We start from the raw sequence: 10,900 nt of genomic DNA, 5'->3' as shown, positions 1-10,900 counted from the left end.
TACAAACCTAACCAATAATACTCACCTCTATTTCTCACACATAGTTGCCATTCATTTGCACAAATATTGTCCAGGGTTCTGCTAATCGTGTTGCTGGAGTTCGTGTATTTCATGGCAGATGTGCCTGCAGGACTGACTTCTGCTGGTGATGGTTTTGCTTTTCCTGAGATGCCAGCCATTTCTCCCAATTGCTCTTCATAGATTTACATCACAAGTAGTGCTACAAGGTAGAGGGTGCTGCCTTTATGAGCCTCAGTCCCAAACAAATTTGCTTGAAGTACGAACAGTGTCATCACCCAGATCCCCTCTGTGCATTTTTACATTAGTGAATAGATGGATGAGAAAATTAACATCAATTGTGAAGCTGAGCTGTGTGATAATGACAAACCAAAGTATGTAAGGCTGCATGTCCACAGCTCATTGGTGAGAAAGTAATAGGATTTCCCTGTCATGTCATCCCTAAGAGAAACACAAGCTGATGCTCACACTGCAGATGAAGAAACAGATGTGTGCTCCCTCTGTTTCTTCTTCCTGCAATCTGCCCAGCAGAAGGTCCTAAGAGTCCAACTTGAAGTCGGGTCAACAGAGGTATTTCCTCCTCCTGTAATTCTCTCTACTTCTTTTCTGGCCTCCATATGATGTCCACTGCCTGAGCAGTTAACACTAGTTTAGGTAACATGTATAATGATGTATGTATCATTCAGCTGCCCATGATTTTGGCTATGTCAGGATGGCACAATATCTGACATAGCTGCTTCCTTGATCCAGGTAATTAGGGAAGTCCTAAGTCTGAGGAGTACCCCAGTTCTCACTATCACCTCTAACAAACCAAACTTTTTTTAACATTTCTTTTGTTCTCATATGCATAATTATTTTTCTCATATGCTTATTTGGTCCATCCTTCCTCTTACAATATATGGGTTTTTCAAATGTGAACTATTTCATAAATTTATGCTAGATTCACTGTTATTTATATGTCCTTATACACACAGTGTCTAGTCTTGGGGCAGATTGATTTCTTCATTGAGTTAAGTGAAATATCATTGCTTTCCACAATATGGTATTCAGGAACTAAACTGACAGCATCATTCCTAGTACCATTTATTGAGAATTGTTTCTTAAATTACCCCACTGATTACAGAGATCTTTTCTTTTGTCCCCTCATTTTCTAAACTCTATTGTGCCAGACATAATCACAATGGGGAACAGCTGGGTGGGGATGGGCCACAGGATTCTCTTAGCTCATCTTTGTGAATGGTTCACATTCCCCAGGATGCTTTCTAACAACGATGATACATCAGCATGGAAATAAATATAGACCTTTCTTTACCATAATACTATGATATATTTACATAATTAAATCATATATAGTTGATATGCTCAAACCTGGAGATAGCAACATGCATAGAAGAATATTTTTCTGTGGTTCCTCATGGCACCACATATAGGAAGGTTAGGTGTGCTTAGGATTACATCAAAATGTGTTCCTTTCTTTTAGGATATATCAAGAAAAAGTCTAAGCTTTTTCTGTTTCTCATACAGAAATTCACTTTCAGAAAACAATTTTCAAATTGTTTAAAGGCATTGAACAAACAAATCCATTAATTCCTGAATATGATTGCAAATTCATTGCATCTCCACCCTCCCATTTGTCATTTATCCTGCTTGTAGGAATGAAGATTCCTCAGTCACACTGAACTTCATAAAATTCAAAGGTATTGAGACACAAGTCATTAACACCTGTTATTCAATACTTGGTTTTTATAAGGCTCAAGATTTTAAAATGAATTGAAGAAGATCATGTATATTCCATAAATAATATGATAGAATGAATTTTTGATTTGTTTGCTTTCATAAAACACTTTTTTTATTTTTTGGTGAGAGAGGCAATTTCAATTTTTTTTTTTTTTTTTTTTTTTTTTGGTGTTAGTAACAGGAATTGACACAGGGTGCTGAACCACTGAACCACACCCACACCCCTTTTAATTATTATTATTTTTTTTATTTTGAGGCAGAGATTCTATAAGTTGCTTTTGGCCTTGCTAAGTTATGGAGGCTGGCTTTGAACATAAAATACTGATGTCTGAGAATCCTCAGCAAGTTCAATTACAGGCATGTGCCACTTTGCCTGGCCTAATACAATTTTCAAATGTTATTTTTTACATACTAATATGAATCCACTTATACTATAAAAATACACATTAAAATTTTAAAATACATGAAATAAATTTGTAAGAATGGGCATATGCTGTGTATTTGTACATGAATATCACAAAATAATATAACTATATCCCAGGGATCAAATGTGACCTGTAAAAGCATGACCACATATGAAAATTTGATTTATAGCTTTATATTATTTTTTCTGGATTACCATGGGAGATGACACCAAAACACTCAATGAGTAAAGGAAGAAAATTGTGTTAATTTACCTGGTCATTGCTTTTGGAAAATATTGTCTTATCCCACAAGTGTTAGAGAGTTTTTTTTTTTTTTGTTTTTTTTTTTTTACTTTTCACAAACACTGCCTGTTGGAATTCATGTGCTTAAACTGAAAATGTTGATCACAGAGAAGCCAAAAACAGAAAATCTTCTGAGATCTACAAAAAAAAAAAAAAGGAATGAAATAGTGAATAAGGAGTGCCAAAAAATGTTAAGAGGAAAACTCAGGTTTTATAGTACAATAAGGTGGATTAAAGTCTATAATTATTTCTTATTCAATTCAAAATAACCAGAGATTACTTTGCAGGTTTCAACATAAAAATGATAATATTTGAGAGGAAAAGCTCCGCCGCCGCCGCCCCGCCGGAGACACCGACCGCAGCGGCAGCAGCAACTGCAGCGAGGAGGAGAGGCGGCGGCGGCGGGGAGTACCGCCCGGCCGAAGGTGCCCAGCTCTGCCTCCTCCAAAACCCCCGCAGCAGCAGCAGCGCAGGCGACAGATATTTTAAAAAAATGGATTTGACCAACCCTGGACTTATTCTACTGCAACAGTTAAACACTCAGCGAGAGTTTGGTTTCCTGTGTGACGGCAGGTTGCAATGGCGATGTGCACTTCAAGGCACACAGATCAGCTCTTGCTTTATTCTCCAATTACTTTAAGATGTTTTTTGTCCATCAGACCAGCGAGTGTGTCCATTTGAAACCAACTGACATACAGCCTGCCATCTTCAGGTATCTTTTGCATTTGATGTACACTGGAAAGATGGTGCCTCAGTTGATGGATCCTGTTCCCTTAGAGCAGAGGATCACGTTTCTACACACGTACCCACTGATCCAGGAAGCCAGCCTCGCCAGCCAAGGCACATTTTCTCATCCTGATCAAGTCTTTCCACTGATCTCTTCATTGTATGGCATTCAGATCGCAGATCACCAGTTGAGACAAGCCACCAAGATTGCCTCGGCGCCTGAGAAACTTGGGCGAGAACTAGGACCACAGACCTCCAGGATGAGCCAGGAACAGGCGCCCGAGGCTTCACAGCTGTCTCAGCTGTCATCCAATCTGGCCCAGGTGAATCAGACAAACATGACTCCCTCGGACCCTCTGCAGACCTCACTGTCTCCAGAACTCATCTCCACTCCTGCCCCTCCCCCTCCTCCCGGGGAGGAGACCAATCTGGAAGCCGCTTCCTCCCAGGAGCAGCCTGCGTCCCTCAGCATTGCCCACGTCAAACTGAGCATCATGAAGAGGAACGAAAGCTTCCCAAAGTACTATGCCTGCCACCTGCAGAGCAGCCTGCTAGAGCACCTCCAGATTCACATGGGAGTGCCCTTCACTTCCATCCAACAGGGGGAAAGCCGCGTCCTCTTGTCGCTCTGCAGCAACGCAGCTGACCTCCGGAAAAACGCCATGGAAGTGCCTGAAGGGGGATGATCAGTGACAGTGAGCTGCAGCACATCTCAGATTCCCGGATCATAGATGGGCAGCAGCAGTCGGAAACCCTGCCCCCCCCTCAGACATCGTTGACATCTACAACCTGTAGCAGGACTACCAGGAGAGGGAGGTGAAGAGGCGGAAGTACGAGTGGACCATATGTGGACGCAAATTCATCCAGAAAAGCCACTGGAGGGAGCATATGTACATACACACCGGGAAGCCTTTCAAGTGTAGCACTTGTGACAAGAGCTTTTGCTGGACCAACCAGGCTGCCCGGCACGTGTGCCTCAACCAGAGCGTTGACACCTACACCATAGTGGGCAAACAGACTCTAGAACTCTGCACATTTGAGGAAGGAAGTCAGATGGGCAACATGTTGGTGCAAACCAACAAACTCTACAAGTGCAACTTGTGTGACAAAACGTTCTCAACCCCCAAAGAGGTCGTCAAACGCTCATGCCAAAACCAGAAGTCAGACGTGTTTGTCCTAGAGGAGGGGCGGTCCATTCTGCTGGGCAGTGGGGACTCAGAAGTAGCAGAACCTGATCACCCAGTGTTAGCGTCCATCAAAAAGGAACAGGAAGCCGTGTTACTAGACTGAATGTTGCTTGTCGTTTTAGAAACTGTCATTTTTGCAAACTCTCTTCCTTCCCTTCCCCCAGCCCAGAATCACAGTTCAGACTCTGACACACACAGGTCCCTGTTCCTCTTTCTCTTCCTCATCTCCCCATCCCAGCCCCACCTCTGGAAAGGCTTTGTGCATTATAAACCTGGAATATATTTACTTTAAGTCAGGGGATATTGGAAAAAGAATGGTCAGTAGTACTTATAAACTTAAATAGATTTTGAGAAGTTTTAGATTGTTTTAAAGCATACGCGGAACTAATTAAGGGTTTGTAACAAAACAAAACAATGAGAATATAATTTGGTAAGCTAAAATTATGACTTTCCCTGGATAATGAGTCTTCCTTCTCAGAAAAACAGTGTCAGAAAATACAGCACCCTTCTTAGAGACAAAGCTGGGCTCTGTACTATACAAAACCTAGAAGGTGTGGGGAAACTTTAAATCCAAGAAAGCATTTTTATTATTTATCCTCCAGGTATCTTGTTTCAGAAGGCACCTTTTGAGATTATGTCCAGTTAAGAGAAATCACTAGTTAAGAAATCTGCTTCAATAAAACAGAAAAAGTAATAATGTGATGGCAATCTTAATTTTTGGATAAAACATAACAAGCTGTGACTTTGTGTGTTTGTAAGATGGGCACTTGCTATAACAGGTGAACTAATGCACATGCCTTAGCTAAGTGCTGGCTTCTTTCCAAGTTGAACAACAAAGTGCTGTATTTTAGTGTCTGGCAGATTTGTTAAAAGTCACATTTGAAAGTACTATGGATTGTCTTTCTGAATAGAAAATGACATGCCATTTTCTAGCAGTTGCCAGTGGGAAATTTGTTTCAGTACCAACCAGCTGCTTTTAAATCAATGTGTATACTGCAGGGAAAAGGCTATTGGAATATACATCTTACACACCAGGCCTGAGCAGGAGATGTAACTTAATGTAAAGTCAGTGCTAGTACTTCACCGACAACATTTACTGAAGTACTTAAATGGCAAAGAGAAATCAGGACAAAATTGAATTTGCCATTTGGAGAAAAACTTGATTTTGATGTATATTCTTTTTAGGTTTTTTTTTTCTCCTAACATTGAAATTTTCTCCACTTGTTTGAAAGCAGTATAAGTTACCCATTAATCTTCCCATAGGCCAAAAGAGAATGAGTGGTCTCACAGGACAAAATAGAAACCAGAAGTAAAAACCAAAGGGGATTGTATGAGGGAGAATATTCAATAACTATACTGTATGTACATGTTAAAAACTGAATATCCCATCATCCTATTGTATTTATAGTTGAGTTCTCATATTTGTAAGTTTTTATACATCCTTTCATTGAATAAACATTTAATTAAATGGGAAAAAAATGATAATATTTGAAAAAAAGAAAATTACACTACTTTGATCACTACACACTGAATACATGTGTTGAATTTTAATGTGGGATCCCATATTTCAAAAAAAATAGTAGCTTTGGATTAAAAATGAAACAAGAACAAACAGTCTGATGTTTTAACTAAGCATTGACATCACTATGAATTTTTAAATGGTATCCCATGTTCACGAATATGTAAGTTTTCTCATTCCTCTTTGTATCATGCCATGTAGATCTACATGATCTAAAGAGATGGAACTGAATTAGTATCAAATATGATTTTCTGTTGATTGGTATTTTTAATTTGTGGCTGCAAAGAGTTTAAAGTACATACACACTATTTTAGACATTTGAATTAAAACACAAACATGATGTGTATATAAAATAAAATATTAAATTTCTATATTAGGTTCATGGAATTCTAAATAGAAAAATTGTTTACTTCATGAGATGAAAATTCTTTATCTCAAATATACACCTAAAACTTCTATGTAATATAATCTTATTGTTACTAATAAGTTCAAATACAATACATAGTATATTTACATGAAACTGATTATATTTCACTTTTGAAAATAATGTTCACAGGTAGACTATATCAGGATTACTTTATTTTATTACTAAAACATAATTTTTTAAATTACGAATTTAGGTACCTTTAGGCATTTAAAAAAATATACCAAGGCCTGGGAATATGATAGAGGCATCTCGTCCCAACAACTCTGAGTGTAAGGCAGGAGGAATGCAAGTTTGAGGCCAGTCTCAGCACTAAGCCAGGCTCTAAGCAATTTAGTGACACTTTGCAACAAAATAGGAAACAAAAAGGAACTGTAGATATAGTTCAGAGGCAAAACACCTCTGGGTTAAATTCTGCTACCAAAACATGCAAAACAAAAAACAGGGTGTAGAAGGAGAAGATAAAATATTAGAATAAATTGAATTTTAACAAAATTAGACATACAATTATTTTTAAATTCCTTTAAAATATATAGATTTTTAGTGGCAAATGGACACGATACCTTTTTTAAAAATTTTTATGTGGTCCTGAATATCAAGCCCAGGGTCTCATGTGTGCTAAGTGAGCATGCCACAACTGAGCCACAACCCCAGCCCCATTTTTTTTTTTTTTTTTTTTTTTTTTTTTTTTTATCGCTTGTCTGAATGACATTAGTATAGCCAAGCACAGACCTGTCTATCTGGCCAGTTTATACCTTCTTCTATGAGAAAACATTGTTCCTTCATTTTTGATAAACATCTGGAATTTCCATCTTCTCTCTACTGGTCTAGCTTTAGATTAATTTTTTACTAGTGCATAATCACTGAAAAATATAAAAATTTTAACTCCAGGATTTTGTATACCTAGTATTTCTTTAAATGGTATTTGGGGCATGTAGTCTGAAAGTTTTACAAAAATAACACAAATTGCTTTGCTATAATATCACCAACTTTTCCCTAACAAATATGAACAATACATAATAATATAAAAAAAACATTTTTTTTATTGGGCAGTATTTATCTTGTAAAGAATTTTTCACAAATCCTTCCTCTCAAATGTTCAATGATGATATTCTCAAATAAAAACTTTCTTCACAAAAATATTTTTCAAATTCAATTTCAAGTCAATCATGGAATGATCACAGACTTCACATCTGGGTGCTGATAGAAAGTAAGTCAAACATCATGTCCAGGACTTTTCATGACTTGAAGGAAAGGAAAATGGTAACTGGATTAACTCAGATGGGGGTGTTTCTCAGCCTAGTTCCCAAATATCTTAATCCAGTCATTGGTGGCAACATTACTTAAGCTTGGGTAACAGGGACAGTTTGCCTGAAGAAAATTCAAAGGCCTTGAAGATTATTTCTGAGCACTCAGGAGTCTTTCAGCACCTGAGTGAAAATATTTTAAGAGGTGTTAGAGGTAGCAATATTATAGCACTGTCCAAAGAGCAGCTATGTGTCTGAGAAGACTTCTACTTTTTATAAACCTTTCTCATTGGGGAAAACAATTTTTCCTCCTTGTTCATGGTGTTCCAACTGCAGGATTGAACTTGAAAGGTCCTTCTGCCAAAGATTGAATTATAGATTTCCAAAGAATCAATGGATTATAGAAATCCAAAGTTTTATTGCATTTCTTAAAAGCATGTGTAGAGCTTATTTGCTTCAGCTATCTAGTCAGAGGCAGGCAAAGTGATGAACTGCTTTGTTAAAGTCCCACTTTGCTACTTTCTACAAAAACATGCCAAGGTTCCACAGATGGGTTTCTCACTCATTTTGACCTGTTATTTATGACACAATTCTTTCCATTTCCCATCTCCTACTCTGCAGTACTCTCTGCTGTTCTCCTGCTGTACAAAACATGAAAACACTCTGGGGTAGTAGCTCAACACCAAAAAATGAATGCTAATTGATTTTTCATGGGATTTAGCTTCTAGTTCAACCCTGAGCTGTTGGATTAAAAATTTTAAATAACACTAACTTAAAGATAAGTGTCTTCAGCTCTTTACTCTTCTCATTGGTATTCATAACTTTCTTTTACAAAGAGGCTCTGGGGCTGACCTTGACTGAGACCACTCTGTTTCTCTGTATTTATTTCTAAAGATTTGCCCCTGTTTTTGTGAGATTCTGTTAAGAATAGAAACTCTTAATAACTGTACATTTCTTTAGAAAAATTTGGGTATTCATATACTCAATGAATGGCAGTTGTCACAGTCAAGATATTAGGTGAGTGTCAGTGGTAACAGTGTTTATATTACTTGATTGTCAAAGACTACAGTGAGGAAATTATGTGAGTTTCAGTGGTCAGAGTGATTATATTAATGGCAGGTGTCCCAGTGAGAATAATATGTGAATGTCAGGTACCAGAGTAAAGTTATTTTAGGAGTTTCAGCACACAATGAGTGTATTACTGAGTGTCAGTCAGAGTTTACAGTGAGGGTATACTGTGAGTGTAAGAGGCCAAAATGAGGGCATTAGGGTCAGAGATCAAAGTAAGGTACTATATAATTTTCAGAAGTCAGAGAGAAGTTATGAGAGTGTCAGAGGCCACAGTGACAACATTATGTGTCAGAAGACAAGTTAAGATATTATGTCAATGTCAAAGGCCATGTGGGAACATGTGAGTGTCAGAGACCACAATTTGGGTATTATTTGATGCAGCCTGTCTGGAGAGCAGAATGCAGATTCCACAAAAATTTGGAATTGAACCACCATTGACCCAATTAACCCTCTCATTGGCATATACACAGAAGTCTTAAAATCAGCATACTATAGTGACACAGCCACATCAAAGCTTATAGCAGTTCAACTCACAATAGCTAGGGTATATAACCAACTTATGTGCCCTTAGAAAATTAAATGGATAAAGAAAATGTGGTACATATACACAATGGAATATTACCCAAACATAAATAAGAATGAAATTATGGAATTTGCCAGTTGATGGATGGATATGGAGGCTTTCATCCTAAGTAAAATAAGAAAATCACCAAAAAGAAAACAACAAATGATCTCTCTGATATGGGAATGCATATTCACACTGGGTGAGGGAGATCAGGAGGTTTGCCAGATTGCACAGGAATGAGTGGGGAGAAAAGAGAAGGGATGGCAATGTGAAAGACAGAATAATTGGATATAAAATTTCTTATGTTCATTCATAAATACTTGACTAGTGTAACTTCACATCCCTTACAGTCACAAAATGGGCATTTATACTCCATGTTTTACGATATTTCAAAATACATTCTACTGTCATGTATAACTAAAAAGAACAAATTAAAAATTTTTAAAGTACAAATTAGTCACATTTAGGTTATTAGATGAATGTCAGATGACAAATGGGGATATATATGTGATTGTCAGAGGAAACAGTGAGGAAATTATGTGTGTGTCAATTGCAATAGTTAGGGTATTATGTTAATGTCAGAGGACACAATGAAGATATTATGAGAAAATCAGAATTCACAGAGGGGGTATTATGTGAGTATCATAATAACCCAGCATTATACGAGTATCAGAGGCCAGAATGATAGTATTATGTAAGCGTAAGAGGTCACACTGCATATATTAAATGAGAATAAGAAGTCACTGTAAGGATAATAGGTGAGAGTCAGAGGTAACAGTAAGGTATTCTGTGAGTGTCAGAGGACAGAGTGAGGGTCTTTTGTGATGGTACAAGTAATATTGAGAGTATTATTTGAGTGAAAAACCCCAATGAGGATATTATGTAACTATCAGAGGATGCACTGGGCATGTTATGTGATTGACAGAGGTAGTTTTGAGGATAAATTTTCAGTGTCAGAGACAATTGGGTATCATGTGAGTATTAGATGTCACAGTGAGAATATTATGTTAGTGTCAGAAGTCACAAAGTATTATGTAAGTGTCATAGGCCAAAATGAGGGCATTATGTGAGCATCAGGGGTCACAGTGAAGATATTATATGTGTCAGAGGTCACACTGCAAGTATTATGTGAGTGTCAGAGGCAACAACAAGGGTACTATGTCAGTGTCAGAAGCCACAGTGAGGGTATTGTTGGAGTGTCAGAGGACACACTGAGGATATTTTGTGAGTATTAGAGGTCATGTCAGTCTCAGTGGTCAGAGTGAGGTTATTATTTGAATGTCAGAGACCTAAGTGGAAATATTATGGAGTGTCAGAGGTCACACTGAGCATATGAGCATATTATGTGAGTGATGCTGGCCAAGTGCAGATGTAATGTGTGTTAGAAGCCACAGTGATGGCATTATGTGAGGGTCAGAGGACATATTGTGGGCATTATGTGCTTCAGGTCATGCTGAGGAATATATGTAGGTGACAGATGACAAAGGTCACATTGACTGTAATATGGGAAAGTTAGAGGTTACTTTGAGGGTATTGTGTGAGTATAGAATTTCAGAATGAGGATATTATGTTGTTTTCAGAGGTCACAGTGCAGATGTCATTTCAGTGTCAGAGACCAAGAAAGGTATTATGTTAGCATCAGAAGTAATAGAGAGAGTATATGTGTCAGAGATGACAGTGAGGATATGATGTCAGGGTC

General features: G+C 37.7%; 1 pseudogene across 1 annotated transcript; it reads left to right on the top strand.

Annotated features, from left to right (window-relative positions):
• The first annotated feature begins 2,955 nt into the window (after positions 1–2,955).
• On the top strand, positions 2,956–4,917 carry LOC306647563 (zinc finger and BTB domain-containing protein 2-like; annotated as a pseudogene). Its single transcript has one exon. The product of its transcript is annotated as a zinc finger and BTB domain-containing protein 2-like (transcript).
• Positions 4,918–10,900: the final 5,983 nt, after the last annotated feature.

The sequence above is a fragment of the Sciurus vulgaris genome (genome assembly GCF_902686455.1).
Source record: "Sciurus vulgaris genome assembly, chromosome: 17".
Classification (NCBI taxonomy): Eukaryota; Metazoa; Chordata; class Mammalia; order Rodentia; family Sciuridae; genus Sciurus; species Sciurus vulgaris.
This window is presented reverse-complemented; position numbering and strand designations above follow the sequence as displayed.